This window comes from Mauremys mutica, chromosome 10, assembly GCF_020497125.1.
Source record: "Mauremys mutica isolate MM-2020 ecotype Southern chromosome 10, ASM2049712v1, whole genome shotgun sequence".
Classification (NCBI taxonomy): Eukaryota; Metazoa; Chordata; order Testudines; family Geoemydidae; genus Mauremys; species Mauremys mutica.
The window spans coordinates 32334610-32359957 of record NC_059081.1 but is presented as its reverse complement, the minus strand read 5'-3'; the positions used below and the strand labels follow the sequence as shown (position 1 = coordinate 32359957).

At 40.3% G+C, this 25348-nt stretch overlaps 1 long non-coding RNA gene across 1 annotated transcript in view; it reads left to right on the top strand.

The window, feature by feature from the left end:
• Positions 1–24184, top strand: part of LOC123343304 — a 92195-nt gene extending 68011 nt beyond the window's left edge. The window contains exon 3 of the long non-coding RNA XR_006572186.1: positions 24118–24184. This is a non-coding gene — a long non-coding RNA (uncharacterized LOC123343304). The remainder of the gene's footprint in view (positions 1–24117) is intronic.
• Positions 24185–25348: the final 1164 nt, after the last annotated feature.

Here is a 25348-nt window from a genome sequence, read left to right as displayed (position 1 = left end):
TTTTTGGAATCAAAAATGACCTTTTTCAGAAAATAAACTTTTATTGAAAAAATGTCATCTAAACTTTCAATTTTCTTGCAAAGTTTTTATTTTTTTATAAAAATAGCTTTTGAAATCATTGACACTGATCATTTACCAAAAATCCTGGTTTTGGGTAAATGAAAAATGGCTAACTATTTTGATTTTTTTTAAAAGGAAAGCAATACAAATTATGAAATATATCATGGAGAAATAAATGAGATCCATTCTGAAGGCTTCAAAATAGAAACAACTTTGAACGTTTGAAAACTTTCACAAACTAATTTTTCTGGTTTTTGAGCAGCTCTAATTAATGTCAAGTTATGAAAACTAAACTTAGTCTGATTACAGATTTAGCAATACTCTTCTACCCTGATATAATGCTGTCCTTGGGAGCCAAAAAATCTTATCGCGTTATAGGTGAAACCGCTTTATATTGAACTTGCTTTGATCCGCCGGAGTGCACAGCCCTGTCCCCCCGGAGCGCTGCTTTACCGCGTTATATCCGAATTCGTGTTATATTGGGTCGTGTTATATTGAGGTAGAGGTGTAATATACATTTAGCAAGAATATAGGGCCAGTAGCATAGATAGCTGTCATCAGTCTGTAGGTAATTATCAAAGTCTATAATTTGTGTGTGTGTTATATGTGTAGTAAAAATGTCATAGTGGCTGAACAGTCAATGGAATCAGAAGGGAAAATACAGGCCAATTTCTCCCACCCAGGGAGAACCAACCAGAAATGAGACTCTTTAGTCTTGGGACTGAAGCTTGGAGAAGTAAACATTTTATGAAAATCCTTTCCTGCAACCCCTTCCCAAAGCTGATGGCCTTTGATTTAGGAGTTTAGCATTTCTAGCTAATCATCAAAAGCTCTTTCTGTATCTGTTATGGGACAAAGTGTGAGGGGAAACCCTCGCTCTAGAGAACTAAATAAGATTGATGAAGTGCCTAATGTTAGAGAGAGAATGTCATAGAACTAGTAAACTCTGGTTCAATATAAGTTTCTCCATGATATTTTGGTCTTCTAGGCTTTAGAACAGTGTTAAGTCTTTTAATTCTGTACAGATGAGGAAGAGATCTCTATCAAACCATGAAGACCCAGAATGTTTTGGTCTTGGATAGCAGGCTATTGTTAGTTTGCACTCTAGATGTGACAGTTTCTGAGCATGTTTAGTAATGTTGTAAGCCAAAACAGCAGAAATGATTTTGTAGAAGCCAGCAGAAAATCTACTTGGGAAAAGATTCCAACTAAATAAACAGAACAACAGGCTAAGAGAAGAGGATACAACATACAAGTACCTTGGAGTCTGACCATGCTTGGGACAATATTTATTATCATATTTATTACAGCAGTGCCTAAGGACCAACCAAGATCGGGGCCCCATTGTGCCAGGCACTGTACAAACATAGTGAGCAGTTCCTACACCAATGAGCTTACAATCTAAATAGACAAAGTGTAGGGGAAAGGGATATAATATACAAGAAGAGCAATCAGTGTGGTGGTGGCAAACGTCAGGTTTATTCCATGGGAATTTCCATGGGAATCAATGGGTCCATTTGTGGAGTAAGGTACTATAGAAGATAATAGATTAGATAATACATTGTTCCCTACCAGTAGGGGCCTGATTCTCCTCTTGGTTACTCAGTGTAAAATCACAGAAGTCCCGTCAACCTTATCAATGTTAGTCTCCTAGTTTCTGGTAAAAGTTGTGATAGAATTTAGAAGCTTTCTGTATTATCATTCTATGTCATATGTTTTTCATATATGCCTCTGCATGTTTGGTTGATTGTGCTAATGTGACTTATTTGGCTTCTTTCATCACCCTGGTCTAACTCAACCTCAAACATGTATTCCCTGGGAGCAAATGCCCACTGTCCTCTACCAGATGAGCTCCTTAAGATGCACATTCTTCTGTCCTCTATCCACATACTGAGTTCTGTTGTTTCTGTTACATTGGTTTGAAAGAAAGTATTAAGTCTTTACCACAGAACAAAACTAATTTCCCACACTGTAGTCATACTAAATTGGATCTGTCTTCTAATCTTTACCGAAACTCATCAACAATTTATTTTCTGTAGAAATGGCTATCTAATTCTGTTTCCCACTGAAGCCCATTTTACTCCTTGAATTTTCCATTTCCATATATCCAGTGATTTTATTGAACCACCATATCTCTGTCTCTTGGGTTTGACCCAGACCTTCTATATTGGACCGGTACCACATCTCTCTTGTAAATCTATTCCTTTCCTGTTTCTTTCTTTCTCGCCACATCTCTCTCTGGAGCCTTGGCTCCCAGTCCTTCTCATGCTCCCTCTTGGCCAAATTTGCCTCAAACCTTTCCTTCCCACCTCTGTTCCCCCTTTCTTCTCTTTTTCAAATCCCACCTCCCACTCATGAAAGTGATACAGAACCACTCATAGTAGTAAGCTGAAGAAATTTCAAAACAGGAGGCTAATTTCCCCCTCTTTTACATGGGTATACGCTCACTGGATTCAGTTGTTCAGTACGTTGTCTTCAGTGGGGTTGCACTATTGTCAACAGGAGAAAAATATACCTCAAGGAGTCAAAACAGAGAAACTACATTGCAATTTTGCTATATATTGTTTCTTTTAACAAGTGTGCTTATGCCCATATTGTAGGCTGTCACTGTGCCCAATTAAAAGCTCATATGCAAATGTCCAGTGGACCTTGATGTCAGCTACACACTAGACTAAAACTCAAATTGACACCTTTGCCTATATCCTCATCCTGGCACCAGTTGCTTAGTGGCACAAAGTACCTGGAATCTGCCCCAAAGGGACAGGTGAGGATTGCCCTTGCCAGAGAGCAATCATCTGGAGCAGCTGCAACTGGCATACACTTCACCTGGGGGTGGATACATTTCAGCTATTATACTTAGCAATTTCTTGTAATTTATCTGTTTTCTCCAGATCTTGAACAGAGTGTTCAGTGTGTTCATTTTTTATTTAACAATAGAAAATATCACAAGAGCAAACCGTTCCTTTCAAATCTCATTTAAAATATATCAAGATCAGGCATTCTAAGATGTTCAAAGAGCAAAGCTGTGTACATTGTATTGTCTCATGTTTCTCAATTTCCTGACCGTTACTATTTTTATTTTATTGCTTGGTTTCTTCTTCTGTTTTTAAATATCGGGACAGAAACTTTAATTTGTTTTTGTTTTTTTGTAAAAGAAAAGAAAAGAAAAGAAAGTTCTCAGGACTAGATAGAGCCCTTAAGCACAGCCCTGCTTATGGGGCAGACAGGGTTGTGCTGCCCAAGGAGCTGGTCGTCACAGTTTCTCCTCTGTTCCCCTCTTGCTCCAGGGCCAGTAATAATTTACTGCAGCACTAAGAGAGGTGTAGCTTATTTCTCTTCATGTGCCAGCTCAGCTGTCCAAAGAACTGGGGTGGTGAAATTAAGGAACTGCCCACTACACACTCCTCTCTGTCCTCCTCCAGCCCACCTGGTTGGAAGGGAGTATCAGGCATGCAGTCCCTGCCCCCAGCAACAGCATGTGGTCATCTAGTGGGATAGCTGGGGGTCCTAGTCCCCTGCATAGTTGCATTAGGGTGAGTCCCAGTCTGGTCCTTAATGTTCTGGATCTGGGACAAATTGCTTTGTTTGTATCAGTCAGAGTCCCGCAGTTCGTTATTTCATCTTGTACTCAAAGTTCCCCATATCTGTAGGCATGTTGCCCTAAAATATTGTGCAGTATGTTTCTCTGAAAAGCAGAATTTGTGATAGTTTTGCTGCTAGCACCGATTAGTGGAAGGTGGAACTACATGCATAAGAAGTCCTGAAGCTATGGATCCTAAAATGCGTTGGCTGCTTTGTCCCAAATACTGGTTTAATGCAACAATTGGTTTAATATAGTCAGTGAAATTCACACACAGCTCAAGGTCCAAGTATGAGGTTTTTGTGGAGGAACTACATGAGAGCTTAGGGTATGGGACCCACACATATCCCCCAAATTGTGGGCAGGGCACAAGACAGTCCATTTGCCCCTCCACAGCATCACTACTGTATCCTTGGTGCTAAAAGTTTCACCTTTTAGATCCATGTAATTTCTGATTTGATGGCTAGGCGCAGGCCCCGCCTTCACATTCTGCCTCCCGCCGACCTACATGGAGATGATGCTGAGCCCAGCTCACTGGGGGTATGGAGACCCATGCACATCTATTCCACAACCTACTTTCACCCTGCTCCCCATTGGCTGCATGGTAGTGTGGATTTGTCTCATACTAAGGTAATTCTTTAAGTGGTGGCATTTTGCTTAGGAATGGAAGGGGTTCAATAAAAAGGAAATTATAATTACTACCTTCTGTCCCTTGGAACTCACTTGCACATCCATCATTTCTCCCCTTAAACTATTTTCATGAAATAAGGAAGCAAAACAGTAACTCCACCCAAGGTGGGAGACTTATTTTCAAGAACTGCATGGTGAGTGTTTTCAAGTAGAAGCTAATTCCTAAATGAATTTATATGTAAACTTTTCCTTCTAACTTGGGTTGCCAGCATTGTAAAGTAAAGGACTGTTTTCTTAGCACCTCCACCCCTCCTCCTGATATTATTTATTATTATTATTATTATATATTATATAATTATAATTAATAATAAGCAGTACTCACCTACATTTGCCAGGGATATTTCTTGCTGCTTTTTGCAGCACTCAGTCACTTCCAGTCTTATTGTACAGAGATGAAACAATAAGGGACATCTCTTGTAATAAGGGACTGTTGCCAACCCTACTTCTAACTAGCTACTATACAGTGATTTCATTCACAGATCACACCTAAAAAGACCAAAAGAATCTAATCTCACACAATTCACTAAAACATAACATCGAGCTTAGTTTTTTTAACATGTTCTATTTGCTGTGTCAGTGAAAGACATCTCAAACTAGATTGGGAGAATAAAATGAAATGTTAGCCCTGGAAAGCCTTTTTAAAAGGGGCCAGAGATAAGACATGGACCCATGTTTTTTGTCTACTTAGTATCTACATAGTATAGGCAAAAAAAATCTGAAGAATTTAAGAATGCTGTAAAATTGCTGAAGTGATAAAGTATTTCAGTTATATTAGAATCTCAAGCCTTTTTATTGCGCTTCCTCTGTCTCCTTAACCTCTTACTTCACTTGTAAACTCAGAAATTAAAAATCAGAAGTAGGCGCGGGTAGCATAAAGAACTTGCAGACCACATGCAAGCAGCTTCCAAACACTAGAATATCTATGGTTCAAGAGGTAGGATAATGAGACTTTTGCAGAGTGTGTCAAATGGTAAGGCCTCTAATGCATCCAACTTTCGGGAACGGCAAATGCAAGAAAAAGTAAAGGAGCAGCATAGCACATGATTGATGGACTCTGAAAAGCAGCCGTTGTAGTAGACTCAAGTAGTTGGTTTTTCCCCTTGCGGCTGCTGTTGTACCATTTAATTGGACAAGAGAAAACAGCAATTGTGTTGGCATTTGTTGCCATCTCTCACAGGAGAATATCAAAGCTGTTTTTAGTCTGCACAAAATTATAGTGATGCTGGAATTGCTGCTATATCTAGGTTTGTTGTTTTTTTCCTTTATTATAATGCTGCTTGTTCTCAGAATATAATACTTCCTCTGTCTCAGACTGCACTGAGCTGAACAATGGAATCCACAAAGGGTTAAATTGCTTTTTTCCCACACAAACCCTGAGTAATGTCTTTATGTAGGGAACCAAGTGGGGGACAGTACTTCTATTTTGACCTACAGGAAGGCTGTAAACTGAAACCAGCCACTCAAACCTAGAAGAGGCTGCCCATGCCTTAGTTTCTCCACTGGAAAGATTTTCTCCACTGACTCTGTTTAGCTGCAGATCAAGTGGCACCTCTGATTTAGATGATCTTTTTCTGTATCCTCCCCACCCCAAACACATAGTTTTACCATGGGATTTAAGCGGCGTGGAGAATCTTGTGCTCTACATAATTAGATTTATTATTTGAGTATTGCCCTGTGTGCTATGTGTTTTACACAGGTGTTAAGATAGGCCCTGCCCCAAAAGGCTGGGCTACAAACCACTAATCAATGGTACCACTCACCGTGCATAAAGCTGAGCATGTGGATAAGTCTTTGAAGGATTGGGGTTTAAGAATAGTTGCCAATATTGCATTCAAGACAGTTAAGCAAAGGAAGGAATCAAGCACAACAAGAAAAGTCTCATTCTTGCAAAAACACTTGACGCTCCCTGAAGCATTCACACCCAAAAAAATCAGTCCACACCTGAAAAACAGACCAATTTAAATATGTTCTAGAATGAGATGTACAAATATTTGTAAGTATTAAGTAACTGTACGTACAGCTAATGAAAGGAGTTGAATCTAACTTTAATATTGGAAGTGCCTTTAGTTACTATCAGTGATTAGAAACTGACAGCATACTAAGCTCTGAAATACATTTTGCTTCACTGAAGAATAATATGTAAAAATTTACATTTAACAATTATTTGGTATATCTTCAAGTTGTGATTTCATTTTCATTTCAAACTTGTGTACAATGTTCTTAGCCCATATTTTATAACAAGTTCTGTATAAATTAATTCTGTTGTTTTATAGCTAAAGTGTGCCTGTTCCAAACCGTGGTGGCAGCTGTGTTAAGAAAATATATGTAAAGTCATAGAATGCTACCCTACTGAAGAGATGTTCATGCACTATATCACACTCATATCTGGAAGAAAAACAATTCACCCTCCAGCTGAGACTGTGTGTACCAAGGCTCATTCTGGAGAGTTATAACCACATGAAATTGGGATTTATAATGGACTCGCTGACAGTCTTTAATGAGTTCTATACTACCACTACAAACTAACCACTACAAAACGTCCCTTGTATTGGCAGAACATTCCACAAGTACCGTTTATGACTTTGAACCTTTGGAGGAATTGTGTTAGATGTTATGGCCAGTCTCTTCCCCAGGAACCCATGCATATACTTTTGAATGTTCCAAATATTTATTTCCCATTAAATTCTATTTTCTCCAATGCATGACATTGTGGATGTTTTGAGACAGGTCAGGGGACTGGAAGTCAGAACCTCCTGGGTTTTGTTTCCTGTTCTTCAGCTGTGTCTCCTTGTCCAAGCTAGTCTCTTGGTGCCTGAGTTGAGCCATCTGCAAAATTAGTTTAATACTTACAGGTACCTCTTAAAGATGTGATGAGGCTTGCTTAATGGCTTGTAAGTGCTTTGAGGTTCTTGGGAGGATAGCTACAGTACTGTAAGTGCAAAGTACTTTTTTACAGTACCTCAGCTAAGAGACTATGTGAAAGCCAATTTTAATCTGTTTTTCTATTGGTTTGTGGTTTTTAAAGAGCTGCTTCTGTTTTTCTTTTAAAAATGCAGTGTAAGAGCTGTTGTATTTTATCCATGCTATAAGAACCAGATATTTTCACCATTCTTCCACTTAATCAGTCTTTTAATACGTGCTTTCACGTTCAGCATTATGTTCTCATTTGATTCTTTCCTCTCCTATTGCCTGCCTATTATCTGTGACAAGAGGACTCTGATATTCTTGGAGAAGCGACAAAGAGTTTATCTAGGCAGACAGAATCAGGACAAAGTTGCTATGTACTATATCCATCTTTTAAAATTCTACTCTAATGCCTGTCTGTGGCCAGTAACTATAGCTACAGAGCCAAGTACTCTCTCCTGTATCTGCCTCTCTTGGGGTATGTGGGCAAAAGTCTAAGAACAAAATAGTTTCAATAACATTTGAGAAATGTCCTTGCTACATTTATAACATGTCCACTGTGTGGGAGAGGTTGGTGGCATCGGAGCCTACATGCTTTTCCATGTAAAACCACATTTCTCTACAGTATTTAGAAATCTATGGTCTAATTTCAGGGAAGAGCCGGTGCTAGGCACAAGCAAACTAAGCAATTATTTAGGGCCCCAAGCTGCACAACGGGGCCTCCTATTTGCTTTTTTAGTATGTTTTGTGGGGGGCACCCCTCCCGCCCCAGTATTCCTGCTTAGGCCTCCAATAGGCTAGACCCGCCTCTGTTTCAGGGTAAAAGTGGATAATTGTTTTTAAAAACCTTTGTCGGGCATGTGGCCCACTTGCCTAGAGCAGAAGACTTAAGGAGAAGTAAGCTCACTCATTCCAGCATCTATAACTAGTAGGAAGATAAAATGAATGAATGTTAATATATTTAAAAACAAACAAACCACACACCCACCCACACCCACCCACACACACACACACACACACACCAGGTTAAAATCACATAGTAGTAAGCTTTATCATATGGTAATGCTTACCCGAAAAGTGGTCTTCATGCAGTTAATGGGCAACGTTTGCATAGCTTAGTGGTAATATATAGTCCCCTACTAGATACACTTTAATTAGTCTTGGTTTTAAAGTTCTATGTACCTGGAAGAACAATGAATCTGCTCTGCATAAGAGATAGGCCTGTGAATGTTCCTACAACAAATGTCAGCTCAATAGTAGTACAATGAGAGCCTGTTAATTTGTACATAGTGCATTGAATGTACTAGAACAGCAAGTATCAGAGGGGTAGCCATGTTTTTCTACAGAACCAGACTAACACGGCTGCTTCTCTAGAACAGCAACAATATTGACATGTTGGGGGTTTTTTGGGGGTGGGGCGGAAACTCTTAAAACATTTTTGGTTTCAAAAATTTTAATTTTAATTTTTTTTGTTCATTTTAAGAGGTTTTCCTTTTCCTGGAATTGCTGGCTCACTTTTTGCTTTTCTATTTTGCCACTGTAGCTAGAGGATGAACAACCAACTCAATTTTTGTTGTATTCTAAGTTTTGAATGAAATTGAAAGCGTTTTGTTGCTGTTTTGTTTTAAGTCAACCAAGTCTATTAAGTGGCTTGTTTCCAGCCAGCAGCAGTGCCCATACAAGTCAATTGCGGTTTATTCTTTTTTTGCCCCTCCTCATGAAAATGAAGTGGTGATCAGGGGATCCTTCTCTTTCTGCTACCCCACTATTTTCCCTATTCCTGCCCCTCAGTTCAGTGATTTCCCTACACCCCCCCTGAATTTTTCCAACACTCCCCCCAGTTTTGTGAGCTAGTTACATACCAATTTAGTGACTGTTTGGAAATCTGAATTTAAACAGAAACATTAATACACACTTTAGAAGCTTATACAGTGTATGATAAAATATGTGTATCTGAAAAAGTATAGTAGATTTGAAAAGTATGAACATAGACTAGCTTCCTTGCTTCCTTATACAGCTGCTTTTTATGATGTCAGTGCATTCATTTCGGTGATGTTGGCCAACCTAATAATTTCAAATGATGATTTGTAAGCAAAGTCTAAATGAGCTCTCCCTGACAGCTAGTGATGAGCTGGGGGCTAAGGCTTCAGGGCCAGATTATATTTACATTCACACCTAATCTACCTAGGTATCCAGCAAAGAGAGCTGTGTTGTCCAAGTGATAGATTTTGGCTGGGGTTGGGTTACAAACCACTTGAATGTGGGGGGAAGGTGGGATGAAATGTTGTTCTTATTGTATGAGTAAAGGGCAGTAGAACTGTACTTAGTCTGTGATGATTTGAAGGCATCAAGAGAGAGGGTGGGGACCTATCCCTCTCCACTGTTTAAAGACAGAGCTGATTAAGCTCCAATAGATAGTCTTTTGTTCTGTTAAGTGACCGCTGCAGCTGAAATCACTGACAATCAGGTCTAAGTGCTTAGTCCTGTTGTGGGGACAGTGTTCCTGTGGGGACAGTGTTTTTGTGTAAGAGACAGCCCAGACTGCACTATCAGCGAGGTTCCCGCACTGAGGGCTCAGCTGAAATCACTGAGAGCTGGTGGAACCTCAAGAGACCAACTCGCAGAGGTCACAGTGGTAGGTGACAGCAGAAGGTGACTGTGCAGGGCCATTGGCAACAGAGTGGTGGAGTGAACGGTGGCACAACGAACAGCCATGGCCAGAGCAAACTGTGCCTTTTTGTCCCCCACCTGGAAGGTGTACTCACGTGAAAGCACCTCTGAACTCTGAGTCTCCACTGACCAAGGGCAACACCGGTGAGTGGAGTGCGGTGGAGGGAAAAGTGAGGGGCATGTTAAATAAACATTTGTTTGTTGGACTATATTTTAGTCACTTTGCTCCAGAATGCTAGATTTGTGACTGGGAACGGAAACTTATATAAATATGTTTCCCAGTAGGCCAAGATTTTTAAAATGCAGTATTTGCCAAGGTTGTTATCTCACATTGTTGCTATCTTGGGAGGTCATTATGTTGCGGAGTTTCTGTACTAAACATTTTTATTATAATTAATTTTTACATAAGAATGGTCATACTGGGTCAGACCCATGGTCCATATAGCCCAGTACCCTGTCTTACAACAGTGGTCAAGGCCAGGTGCTTCAGAGGGAATGAACAGAACAGGGAATCATCAAGTGATCCATCCCCTGTTGCCCATTCCCAGCTTCTGGCAAACAGGCTAGGGACACTCAGAGCATGGCATTGCATCCCTCTCATCCTGGCTAATAGCCACAGATGGACCTGTTCTTCAGGAATTTATCTAGTTCTTTTTAAAATCCTGTTATAGTTTTGGTCTTCACAGCATCCCCTGGCAAAGAGTTCCCTGGGTTGACTTTATATTGTGTGAAGAAATACTTCCTTTTGTTTTTTTAAAATCTGCTGCCTATTAATTTCATTGGGTGACTGCTAGTTCTTGTGTTATGTGAAGGATTAAATAAAATTTCCTTATTCACTTTCTTCGCACCAGTCAAGATTTTGTAGACCTCTATCATATCCCCATTAGTCATCTCTTTTCTAAGCTGAAAATTCCCAGTCACTTTAATCTCTCCTCCTGTTTCATACCCCTCATCATTTTAGTTGCCCATCTCTGTACCTTTTCCAATTCCAATACATATATTTTTAGGATGGGTGACCAGATCTACACACACTATTCAAGGTGTGCATGTACCATGGATTTATATAGAGGCAATATGATATTTTCTGTCTTATTATCTATCCCTTTCTTAATGATTCCCAACATTGTTTGCTTTTGTGACTGTTGCTGCACATGGAGTGGATGTTTTCAGAGATCTATCCACAATGACTCCAAGATCTCTTCCTTGAGTGTTAACAGCTAATTCAGACTCCTTCATTTTGTATGTATAGTTGAGATTGTTTTCCAATGTACATTACTTTGCATTTATCAACATTAAATTTCATCTGCCATTTTTGTTGCCCAGTCACCCAGTTTTATGAGATCCCTTTGTAATTCTTCACAGTCTGCCTGGGACTTACCTATCTTGAATAGTTTTGTATCATCTGCAAATTTTACCACCTCACTGTTTACCCATTTTTCCAGATCATTTATGAATATGTTGAACAGCACTGGTCCCAGTACCAACCCCTCAGGGATACCAGTATTTATCTCTCTCCATTCTGAAAACTGATAATTTATTCCTACCCTTGTTTCCCATCTTTTAACCAGTTACTGATCCATGAGAGGACTTTCCTCTTACCCCATGATGGCTTACTTTTCAAAAGTCAATTTAAATTAAATACTTTTTTTAAAATGTATATTTTTTTAGAAATCTAGACCTGTTATGTGTTTTGGTGTAACTTGCATTATTCTTATGTTAAATTTGCATAATCCTAACAAAACATTTACTTTATTCATATCTCTATTATATATCTCATTGGTCCTGACACCCCCCCCTGTAAATTCGAACACCCCCCCCCCCATTTCAATTCCTGGGGAAACCACTGCCTCAGTTGGATATGAGAATGTGTCTTGATCACTTTTAGCTCTATATATAATCTGAAAAATTCCAAAGGAACTGCAAATTGTCTGCTCGCAAGATGTGATTTTTGGCCTCTCTGGAAAACACAGACAACTGTACTAGGGTCTTTTTGAGGCTTTTCTGGTTGGTTGGTTCTCTTTCAGGGATGTCCCAAAGAGCAAGATAAAGGAGGCCAGGCCACACAGAATTGACACTCGTGTCAGCTATTTTAAAGCGTTATAGTGATTATGGGTAACTTTTGACATTCTCTATTCTTCCCTGCTTATTCTCTATCATTCCTCCCATTTATGCTTGTAAAATCAACAATAGAATTGTTTAAAGGTATTTTTTAGTGGAACCACATTTGTGCTTCAATTACGTGTTGTCTCCATGACTCACGTGGAAAGGGAAAACAGTTATACATTCAAAACAAAACAACCGGCAAGTAAAACTAGCATTTAAAATTGTATTGCTTCATAATTATCCTGTTTACAATCTTTCTTACATCTTTTCTCACAGAAAAATGTGGATTTGGATTCTAAGTGTAACTAAAATGCCAGAAAGTTTTGGCAAGGGTCTTGCTGCTGCATACTGAAGGATATTGTATGAAGAAAAGACATGTGTTTGCAATTAGTAATAAACAGACCAGTTCTGTTTACATCTGAGAAAAGCCAAAAAGAGTAGCTTTCCAAAGAACTGAGTCTGCTAACCTATGGCTACATCTATGCTGCAACTGGGATCATGCTTCCCAGCTTGGGTAGACCGACTTGTGCTCGTTCTGCTGGAGCTAACATGCTAAAAATAGCAGCATGGCTAGCGGTAGCACAGGCAGCAGCACAGGTTAGTCACAAGAGTACAAACCCACCTGGACCCCGGTTCATACTCAGGTGGCTAGCCTCAGCCGCCACCTGTTATCTCTTCTATTTTTAGCATGCTAGCTAGAATGTCTGTCTACCCAAGCTGGGAAGTACACACCCAGCTGCTGTGTAGACATACCCTGAATGGATTAAAAAGTCAGTTTAGGATAGAGAATAGTTCAAGGAAATAAATGGAGGCCTCCTAAAGACTACTTAATGGGACATGCTATTTCCCACTCTCTCTTGTTTTACCCATCTCTGAACTTATTCTTGGTTAAAATAATCATTTGATGTTCTCTAGGGTTCCAAAAGTTTGTGCATTTTCCTCTCAAAACATACAGCATGCACAAAAAGCCTGAACCAATGCCCATTCTTGAAATTAATGGGACTCTTTCCCTTAGCTTCAGGGGGGCACTGCACCTGGCCCAAAGAGAGAAATTAACATATATCAAAACTATTCAAATGCAATTTGATTTCAAAGAAGAGAAGCAAAACTTAAATCGTAAGTGAAGAGTCACTCACAACAGAAACTTCTACTGTATTTAACTGCCTGAGATTTGACTCCCAGCATTCCAGGGATTCGTGACAAGGATCTCTTGATGTCTCTTTTGAACCACTCAGCTTAACAAGTTAGTGCTGAGCCATTAACCTTGGAGACCTGTGCTTTCACAGCAGCCCAGTAAGTTACAGGTGCCGAACCAGTAAACTCAGAGGCTTGTGCCCTGATGTCACCAAAGTAACTTAGGCTTGTTGAACCAATGACCCCACAGAAACCTCTACCTTGAAATCAGCACAGCAAGCTGCAGCTGCTGAATGAGCAATGTTAGAGAAGCCAGCAGGTTAAAGATGTGGATCTTGAGCTTGCACAGATGCCTGTGTATTTATCAGTGCAGGAAACTAAAGCTTCTGAACTGGTGTCCTGAAAGCATCTTTTCCCTTGACAATGTATCAGCAAACCATTTCTGCAATGCTGGTCTACCCTCAAGCCACATAGTTAATCATCTGTCCCAGGTCAAAACCAAGTTGGGAGTTCCCATTCCCTCCCAACTGACTTAATGTATGCTATTCATCCTAGAGCCTCAAGAATAATTATAGAATTTAGAAACTAAGTAGAACCTGCCCATGTAGTGCCTCTGAGATCAATGTCTGTACACACTCAGAGTTGAAGCACCATATCTATTAGTGCATCTAGAAGAGAGCAAGAGAATAGATTAGGGTCCTCACACTCATCTTTGAATGGGAATGCCTGTGTCATCTGGGAGAAAGGGAGGCCCGGGAAAAATTCAGCTCACAAGTGTTTTTGGCACAAACAGTTTATAAGATGACATATTTTCACTGCAAACAGTGCTAAGTGGATAAGTCTTTAGGGCCTGAACTTAAGTCAACACATACAGTTTAGTTAGAACATAAGAACAGCCGTACTGGGTCAGACTAAAGCCCTGTATCCATCTAGCCCTGTATCCTGTCTTCTGACAGTTGCCAATGCCAGGTACCCCAGAGGGAATGAACAGAACACGTAATCATCAAGTGATCCATTCCCTGTTGCTCATTCCCAGCTTCTGGCAAACAGGGGCTAGGGACACCATCCCTGCCCATCCTGGCTAATAGCCATTGATGGACCTATCCTCCATAAACTTATCTAGTTCATTTTTTAACCCTGTTATGGTCTTGGCCTTCACAACATCCTCTGGTAAGGAGTTCCACGGGTTGACTGTGCGTTGTGCAAAGAAATACTTCCTTTTGTTTGTTTTAAACCTGCTGCCTATTAATTTAATTTGGTGACCCCTAGTTCTCGTGTTATGAGAAGGAGTAAATAACACTTCCTTATTTATTTTCTCCACACCAGTCATGACTTTATAGACCTCAATCATATCCCCTCTCAGCTGTCTCTTTTCCAAGCTGAAAAGTCCCAGTCTTATTAATCTCTCCTCATACAGCAACTGTTCCATACCCCTAATCATTTTTGTTGCCCTTTTCTGAAATATTCCAATTCCAATATATCTTTTTTGAGATGGGGTGACCACATCTGCAAGCAGTATTCAAGATCTGGGCATACCATGGATTTATATAGAGGCAATGTGATATTTTCTTTCTTATTATCTATCCCTCTCTTAATGATTCCCAACATTCTGTTCGCTTTTTTGACTGCTGCTGCACATTGAGTGGATGTTTTCAGAGAACTATCCACAATGACTCCAAGATCTCTTTCTTGAGTGGTAACAGCTAATTTAGACCCCATCATTTGATATGTACAGTTGGGATTACGTTTTCCAATGTGCATCACTTTGCATTTATCAACACTGAATTTCATCTGCCATTTTATTGCTCAGTCACCCAGTTTTGAGAGATCCTTTTGTAGCTCTTCGCAGTCTACCTGGGATGTAACTATCTAGAGTAGTTTTGTATCATCTGCAAATTTTGCCACCTCACTGTTTGCCCCTTTTTCCAGATCATTTATGAATATGTTGAACAGGACTGGTCCCAGTACAGACTCCTGGGGGACACCACTATTTACCTCTCTCCATTATGAAAACTGACCATTTATTCCTACCCTTTGTGGCCAGGGCCGGCTCTGGCTTTTTTGCCGCCCCAAGAAAAAAAAGGGGGGGGGCGGGGAGTGGAGCGGCAAAGCAGGAGGGGAAAAAAACAAAACAACAAAACCTGTGGCACGACCGGAGCAGCAAAGTTGGGGGGGACACCTGCAGCATGGCAGGAGTGGCAAAGAAAACAAAATAAAAAAAACTTGTGGCGCGGCCAGAGCGGCAAAGCAGGAGGGGAAAACGCCAGCCAAACAAAAAAACCTGCGGCGCGGCCAGAGCAGCGGGGAGGGACCTGCAGCCCAGCCGGAGCGCCAAAGCATGGAAAGAAAACAAAACAAAAAAACCTGGGGCATGGCCGGAGCGGCAAAGCAGGAGGGGGAAAAAAAACAAAACAAAAGAAAAACCTGCAGCGCGGCCGGAGCAGCAAAGGGGGGGTAGGGGGGGACCTGCAGCACGGCCGGAGCAGCAAAGGGGGGGTAGCGGGGGAACCTGCAGCACGGCCGGAGTGGCAAAGCAGGGAAAGAAAACAAAACAAAACAAAAAACCTGGGGCATGGCCAGAGTGGCAAATCGGGGGAAGAAAAAAAAACCGGCACGGCCGGAGCGGCAAAGCAGGGGGAAAAAACAACAAAAAAAACCCTGCCGGGCAGCTGGAGCCAGGGTGCAGGGGGACTCCCTGTGCTGCAGATGTGCTGCGGAGTGCGCACCCAGTCTAGCGGGGAAGAAGGGGAGGGAGCGGGGAAGAGAGAGAGCAGGGGGGCAGCCAGGGCTTCAGCGGGGCGCTTGTCCCGTGGTCCCGACCACTGTGCCGCCTGCCGGGAGGGCTCCGCTCCGCTCCAGTCGGCGGAGAGGGAAGAACAGGGGCTGCCCTGCCCAGTTTGCTTCAGGGCGCTCCCCTCCTCCACACTGCCACCCCCTACAGGACGGCTGGAGCGGCAAACCAAAAAAAACCCCCAAACCGGCCATGCTGCCCTGGGTTTGGGCGGAATGCCGCCCCATAGAATATGCCGCCCCAAGCACCAGCCAGCTCAGCTGGTGCCTGGAGCCGGCCCTGTTTGTGGCACATATTTTAAACAGTTACCAATCCATGAGAGGACCTTCCCTCTTATCCCATGACAGCTTACTTTACTTAAGAGCCTTTGGTGAGGGACCTTGTCAAAAGCTTTCTGAAAATCTAAGTACACTATATCCACTGTATCACCCTTTTCCACATGCTTGTTGACCCCCTTAAAGAATTCTAGTAGATTGGTGAGGCACGATTTCCCTTTATAAAAACCATATTGATTCTTCTCCAACAAATTCTGTTCATCTATGTGTCTGACAATTTTGTTCTTTACTATAGTTTCAACCAGTTTGCCCAGTAATGAAGTCAGGCTTACAGGCCTGTAATTGCTGGGATCACCTCTGGAGCCCTTTTTAAAAATGGGCATCACATTAGCTATCCTCCAGTCATTTGGTACAGAAGCTGATTAAATGATAGGTTACAGACTACACTTAGTAGTTCTGCAATTTCACATTTGAGTTCCTTCAGAACTCTTGGGTCAATACCATCTGGTCCTGGTGACTTTTTACCGTTTAGTTTATCAGTTTGCTCCAAAACCTCCTCTATTGACACCTCAACCTGGGACAGTTCCTCAGATTTGTCACCTAAAAAGAATGGCTCGGGTTTGGGAATCTCCCTCACATCCTCAGCCATGAAGACCGATGCAGACTCTCCACATAGCCCTTCTCTCTCTAGAGCCAGGGTTACAGTCTACTGAGCCCTTTTCATCATAGGCTGCAAGGAGGTTGGTGAGAGAACTCCCACAGTCTCTGTTCAGCCTCCTATCCTGACAGGGACCTGACTTCCCCTGCTCTGGTCAGTCAGGGAACAGAAAACTGTTAATCCAGTGGCCAGTATATCTGCCTTCTGCTATTCTGCTGTACCCAACTAGCCTGGGTCTATCACAATATATATAGTATTTTATAGTCAGTTTATATTAATTTGGAACATTAAAAGATCAAAATGGTCACATCTGGGGCCTTTATTTAGGCAAAACTAAATTCCCAGTGATTTTAATTGTACTTTGTCTGAACATAAATTTGAAGTATCAGGTGCTTTATTTAATTGGAATGCTTACATAATTTTAGTTTTTAGTTTTTAAGGTTTTACTAAATGCTACTTTTCTCATCTGCAGAAAGATTTTGTTGATGCAGTGAGAATTCAGAAGTGCACCAAGTTGAAGGACACTACATTATTGAATTCCTGAATGTTTCTTGAATGTTATTAAATCAATGCAAGCAATAAAATAGGAACACTGCCTGTAAATATTTCTCCCTGACAGTTTTCAGGGTCTGATTAAATATTTGCATGGTTCAGTTGCAGACCTATACAATCAGGCACAAAGCTCAGGAATTCATTAAAGTGTAACTCAACACCATACCTTGGTGAACTTTCATTCTAATTTCATTTGTATGTAAAAAGGTATTGAATGTTGTGTACTGAAGTACTTGCTTGTTGAATACAGATATATCATTCCATAAATGACTGTTTAATATATCTTTTAAAGTGGAAGTACTATTATAAAAAAATCCAGACTTTTGTCTTTTCACGTTTTCCCCTCTGAATATAAAATATAGAAATTGTATGCATTCAATTTGCCATATACAGCACTCTGAACACATTTGACTTATTCTTTACAAGATGAGTGGGTGCAAAATAGATGAAGTAATACAAATAAATTTAACTTAGAAATCTCAAGAAAATCTGCAATGTTTTATAATTTTCATTGAGCACCTACCATTGGAAAAGCATTCTACCCAACTTCACCATTTTCACTGGGTAAACTACATATTTGTGCTACTGCTCTCTGCAGCCCCTGCTTCCTTTCTTCTTCATCTGCGACTGTCGCACTCTTCACTCCATAATTAAGGCATGTACCATATAAAAAGACACAACAACTGTAAAGAGAGAAGATGACCTTGTGATGAAAGCATTGCACTATGATTCAAAATCTGGGCCTATTTCTTGTCTCTGTTACAGGCTCACTGTGTGACCTTGGGCAAATGACTGAATCTTGTGACTCAGTTCCCCCATCATCTATAAAATGGAAATAATGCATCCTTTCTTCCATTTTTGTCTTTTCTGTTCAGATTGAAAGCACTCTGCCTGGAGTAGGACTTTCTCTTGCTTTGTTTGTGCTCACTGCCCTGATCTCACTTGAGACCCCATGGCACTAACCATAATACCAGTAATAAAAAGGGAGATACGTTGTTCTTTAAAAAAATCTGGCAATAAGGAAAGTATGGATTGTCATCTTATATATGTAAGCTTCTTGGGGTAGGAACTGTGTTCTGTGTGGGTGGACTGAATACAAATAACTAAAGCTGCCCTTGGCCTACCTTTTTAAAATGGCAACCCTTTATCTGCCCTACTCGATGCTAACCATAGCATTAATGTTTAGTGGAGCACTCATAAAGAAGAGTGTTTAGGACAAGGCACAACACTTATCAGGGCTTGTCTAAACCAGTGGAACCTTCTGTGTATAACTAAAGATGTGATGTTAACTAAAGTTTGTAAGCTAAACTGCGATAAACCAGATCTGAACCCATATAAGAATGCCTGAGCACAAAGTTGCACCAGTTGAACTGACTTGGTTTAAGATCAGACTACTCATGCTTCTGGAGATATCTAGATCACTCTGGGTATGCACACATGCTTATACACAACACAGACTAGATGATCACAATGGTCTCTTCTAACCTTAAAGTCTATGGGTACATCTAACTACCCGCCGGATCAGCAGATCTATCTATCGGGGATCGATTTATTGCGTGTAGTGTAGATGTGATAAATTGATCCCCGATCACTCTCCCATTGACTGCCGAACTCCAGCTTGGCAAGCGGCGGAAGCAAAGTCAACGGGGGAGTGGCGGCCGTCAATCCCGCGCTGTGAGGATGCGAAGTAAGTGATTCTAAGTCGATCTAAGATACGTCAACTTCAGCAATGCTATTCTCGAAGCAGAAGTTGCGTATCTTAGATCGATCCTCTCCCCCGCCCCGCTCAGTGTCGACCAGGCCTATGAGTCTAATGCAAGTATTAGCATAGATACTTTCTTTCTTACAAACATTATATTTTATTAATATAGCCATTCTCCTACTTGTAGTTTGATACCGAACCTTACATGCCTCATATGTAATTGATGTTATTTCCATTTACATTGCATCCTGTATCTAGTACAATGTAAAACATGATGGTTTTGCTTCACAGGAGTCTAAGCAAATGTTTGATTTGATTTGTATTCATGTCAGTTTGCACCCATCCAAGATTTGCTTTAACTTAAGAGTTTCTATGATCTCCAAACTCAAGGGTGAAATTTACTTGCCAGTGTGTTGGTTTCAAATTTTGCATGATTTTGACCTAGTGCCAAAAATTAGGCTCATTTCACTTAAAACTGGGTTTATAGTTGCTTGGAAATTGTTTGATCTTTTTAATCCATAATTTAAAATGAAGCTTTCTAAAAATATTTCTCTGGCTTAATCCACCTCTCTGCCCTCCCACACACCTTCCAGGTCACATATTGCAATTACCATCCTTTCATAAAGTCCTTCAGGTCTGAGATCCTCTTCAGAGCCTGTCAGCCTGTACAGGGCTGTGAGGAACTTCCTCCTCTAAGATTAAATGTGTTTAGCTCTGACACTCTCCATTCTTCCTTATGAAAGTGTAATCTCAAAATAACACACTGGAGCGGGGCATTATTTTAAAATAAATATTTATACTTGATTTTTGGGAAGGGCGTGCATTCTAAAGGCAAACAGCAGATGAAATACTTGTGAATGAGCTGTAATCATTTCTTCTGCCATGAGGACCCTGTTTTGGAAATGGAACAAAGAGGCAAAATCAAATATAGGATTAATACATGTAAGAAATAAGAGCCTGTGTAAATTCTGATTAATCTGCATAAAGTAAAAAGAGACCTTTGTCTAGGCCCATGGTGGATTGTTGTATGCCTCTGTGCACTACCATAAAGAAAGTAGTCATGCCACTGTACAAACACATACAGAGTCTTACCACACATTTATACTTGAGTGAGGTACACTTTGTACTGCCTAACTCCTTTGTAAGATGGCCACATGATTCTTCTGTGACACTTGCATAAGGAACCCTATAGAATGCAATCCTTTATCATTCTAGATTGATTCTTAACAGATTATGACTTATCCTATAGCGTCTGGTTTAAAGCAGGAAGCAGATCTTTAGCACAACTACATTTGCACATAAATATTTAAGGTTTTATATACTGAAATGTGACTCTACAAGTTAGATATCACTGCCTGGTATTGCCTTTTATATTTAACTTTATTTAGGCAGATATAAAATATCACACAGGAGCTAGTGAATTACACAGCTCAGTTTTTGAGAAGCTAGGTCCTAGTGTATCTTTTTGGAATACTACAAACAATAAGAAACAATTCTGTTTTGATTTTGTATTTTTTAAATTGACAAACTTTTTTTGATTGTTTATGGAAAGTTATTTCTGAGAACAGTGGGCCCAATCCTGCTCAGTAGTTAACCTGCTCTGCTCCTTTATTGATTGAGATTGGTATAGATTTCAGTTATCTATTTGTGTTGTAGTAGCAACCAAAAGACCCCAGTTTGGATGAGGGCCTCATTTCACTGGACACTACTCAAACACCTAGGAAGACACTGTCCCTTCACTGAAGACTAACAAGTTTGAAGACATGAGATCTGAAGGATGGGGAGGGGGGAAGGGTTACAGCATATAAGCAAAGTGATCCAACCGGTGACTAGCAGAGTTTTTACTAGTTTCATGGTTTATGTTTTGTATTTTGACGTAAAGTCTCCTCAGCTGCTCATCCATATAGCCATTGTTAGTTCCAATTTTTGCTTAAGTGTATAAACTATGGCCATCTGCTATTCTAGTTACCCTTCTGTCTCCAGCTGGTCTATTCCCAATAAGCAACCTAGGTTTTTTCCACGCCTTTTGTTTCTTACCTTGCTGCTTCCCCATACCCTTTTGCCTTACTTAGGACCTTGGGCTGAGGGCGATGGTGGAGGAGAACACCCATCTACAGTCAACTGGAAAATCTCCAAATTTTTCTAGATTGCAAAGTCTCTGCACAGGCATACCTGGCATACACGTAGAGCCTTTCTCTGGAGACAGAGTTGCCAGTGGGCAATGTGTAAAGTGCAGTTAAGCAGAACATGGTCTGATATCTGCTGTTGAGAAACCCTGAATTGCACCACAGGTATATCTACACTTCAGTAAAATATTCCCAGCTGGCCTGTGTTTGCTGGCTTGCAGTGCTATAAAATTGCAGTGTATAAAAATTGCAGTGTAGATGTTTAGGCTCAGACAGGAGTCTGGGCTCTGGGATCCTCCCCACCTCCTGCAGCCTGGGCCTTGCAAGCCTGAGTCAGCTGACAGGGGCTAGCTGCAGTTTTTATTGCAGTGTAGACATACCCCCAGGGAGTAGTCCTACCTGGAGGTGCTGTTCTAGCTTAACCCACATGGACTGGGGAGGCAGTTGGGGTCATGTACCCAGGAACAGGTGGGTTAGATTCCATCATCCCTTGTCCCCACACTGGGCCAGGTCTGGGGAGGGAGTGGTGGTAAAGGGAGGACCTTACTAGGCCACACCATCCCAGCCAGTGGAACTTCTAATCACAGTGAGAGAACTCCTGCCTGGAGGGCAGGGGAGCTGTTAGTGGGAGCAGGACTGAGCCCAATAAAAGATACAAAGGGTATTTAACTATTTATTTTCTAAAATCTCCTTTGCGCTGATTTTTAGCATAGAGACTCACTTATACATACAGTAGGGCATGCATGTTCCCAACTCAGTACACTGATACCATAAAAAGTGGAGAGAGACGTTAATGAAGATTTATAAAATACTATTTATTGCCTGTATCATGCCATTGACTTTTAATCAGAACTCCACACTGAATTCACTGTGCAGTTTTGCTTAGAACATGATGGCCCCATACTTAACTGTTAGTGTTATTTTAAACTATGGGAAGCAGTTATGAATATTTGTAGAAACTTTAATTTTTGACCACTGATTTGTTTTTCTGTTTAGAAAAATCCAGTATTTGTTAACTGGGTTCTACTAGATTTGATTTCTATGGTAAGGCACAGTTTTAATCTATAGAATTAGATATTGAAAATAAGGAGCAAGTTCCATGGAGGTAAAATTGTTCCATTTTAAACAGTAAGTGGAAAGTTTTCCTAACGTGAGCCAGTCCTCTGCTCCTTACTCCAGCCAACCTCCCACTAAAGTCCGAGATGATCTGTTAAGCTTACCTGTCATGAAAGATCAACAGCTGGAGAAGTAAATCATTAAGTAGAATATTTTATAATCAGGCTTTTCTTTTTGTTTTATATAGGGAAGGGGCACCCATGTCACAATCAATAAAAAGTACACATAAGATGGATGAAAAGGCAAAGAGACAGTCACAGAATTAATTGTTTTATATCTTTCCACTAAACTTTAGTAGTTTTTCAGCTTGAACAGTGGCTCCATTTTGCTCCACACTGGTCAGATGATAAGGATTAATTTGCTGTGACCTATTTGTTTTAACCTTTTAGTGACCTTTAAGCTTTTTTATCCCTTTCCCTTACACTGTCTGTCATCTACCTTGCGCAGCCAAGTATAACTTCAAAGCAGTGTTCTCTAGGATACTTAGTTTTACAGCATAGTCATTTATTCCAGCACATAAAACACCATTTGCCCATAAACATTGTGCCTGAAAATAGGGGTAAAGAGGGTCAATTTTAAACTCCCCATGTCATGCCTCAGGGTAAATGTGAAAAAAGTGCATTACATACTCTTTCAACTATTTACACTTGACATATCATTTAGCTCCTAGGGAAACTTTACACATAGAACCTCTTCAAATATAATATGCCATATACATGGGGGGTATATTTTTAAATCTGTTTGGGGCTTATACCACACACTTTCCACTCCTGTCTCTAGCAGATAGATTCATGGCTAAATTCCCATGCAGCCGTTTGAATGTTTACCCATCTGTGATTACTACAGATGAGCCTGAGCCATAAAATTCTGATCTAGATTTCAAACCCTGCAAAGTTTCACATCTGCCTTCATCACATCAGGTTTTTTAGACTGGTTTGGACTTACCAGATTTTGCTTTGCTCCACCTCCAATGCGGTGCGTGTGTGTACATACACCACACAATCACACAGAGTGATGTTATTTGTCATGCAAATAGTTTCTCTTGATCCTCTGATTATCTCACCTGCACTCATTCATTTTCATTAAGCCATTTTATCCAGGGCTGAACACCACATTAAAAAAAAAAAGTCTTTTCATGGATACTATGACAGGTAATATTCAATCTTTACAAGTGTAAGGTTTTAGGCCCAATATCTTCCCACACTACAGGTCTAGAAATGAGAACTTTGTACTACTGTAGGGGAGAATCCTATCTTTCCAATGAAATACAACACTCACTTCTAGCCATGGAAGGTCCCAAGGTATTGGCATTAGAGCTGTTACACTTTTATTGATAGAAGTGCTATAACGCAAGAGCCTTTAAAGTTCTATTAATTACCGTTGGTCTCATATTACTAACGGAGCCTGGCCTTACAAGTAGAGGGATATAAAAAATATTCACAATACCATTTTTAAATTCTAAAACATTTCTAAAATAGTTTTTCTGTAAAAATGTGTGGCCTATACAGAAACCATGATGTGATGTAATAAAAACTTTAGTGGCAGTTATTTAGGATGACTCGTTACTTGTGAATAATACAACTATCCCAGATAAAACATTTTTATTGCATCTGTAAAATAAGACATGCCCTCTACTATAATCCCTTACATATTCCTCTGAATTTCCCTTTCTAGGAAATCTCGTTTTGTTCATCTGTATATACAGAAGCTTTCTTTTACATTACTTGTGCACCTAAAGCTCCTGTTTTCTTCACAGGGAGTCTTGGCATGAAAGGACTACAGGAACAAGCTCTTAGGCCCCAATTCAACAAAGTACTTAAGCACATGCAGAGCTTTACGCATATGTTTAAATTCAATTGAAATAAAAGTCAAAGCATGTGCCAGAGAATACAGTAAGTGCAAGCAGTTTGCTTGGGTTTTGGAGGTATGTTGAATAACTTTTTCCCCCTCTGGAAATGCCATATAAACACAGCCAGACTAAGTTTTGGGTATGGATAATCAGAACAATCTGCAACGGTTTCCCGTCTGTGGCTAATGGGATGTTTCTCCAAGCTTTGTCACCATGGCAAATACTTTTTAATACATAAACATTTGCTGTGTTGAAAATCCACCCACTCATGTTGAAAGATGGCCAGGTTTTGTAAAATTACATTCCAGCTACCCTGCTGATTTTTAAGATAAGCCCTTTCAGTTAACATTCCATGTGTCTAACAAAAGAGGTGTGAAAAGTACAGTTTATAAGAACATACATGGAATTTCACAATTTTCATGAGAAAGCTAAATTAAAGAAATATTTCTCTCTCACTCACACTTTTTCTTCACTATTTTTTCTTCTTCTTCTTCCCCTCTTTATAGGGACAAGCCAGTAACTCCATGCCAAGTTTCCATCTCATCTCTGCTTTCTAGCTTTGGCAGGAGTTCTGTGACCATCCCATGTATTAATGGGGTTTCTTAGCCTTTATTGAGAAGAATAAATGTGCTGGATAGTCAGGTATCTGCTTCATTAAATAAAAAGTCCTATTATGACTATTTTTTCTCTCAAAATAATTAAAATATTTAATACATGAATAAACCCCCACAATACTGTAAAGTTAAACAAAAATGAAACAAAAACCAGACATCACCCTGAGGTAACAAACAGGATGACCTGTCCAGCTTTAATTTTAAATCCCATACGGGTGTTTGATGCCAGAGGGGACAGTCCAAGCATTAAGGTGGGGCAAGAAAAGACTTCAGAGAATATTTGAGAGAAGATGTGAGTTACAGCAGCCTCCATGGAACAATAACTTGTATGCTGGCAACTTGTGTGGTGTTTTACAAACCTTTCAACTCTGTCCATCAAAAAAAGCCAATTTACGTCTGCTACATCAAATGGCATTTTCACTAACTCAAAGCTCCAAACCACAGATGCACATGATGTTTTCTTTCAGTAATTCATGAACACTTACCAAAACCATAAGCAGTTTTTTATTATATATATTTTTCCC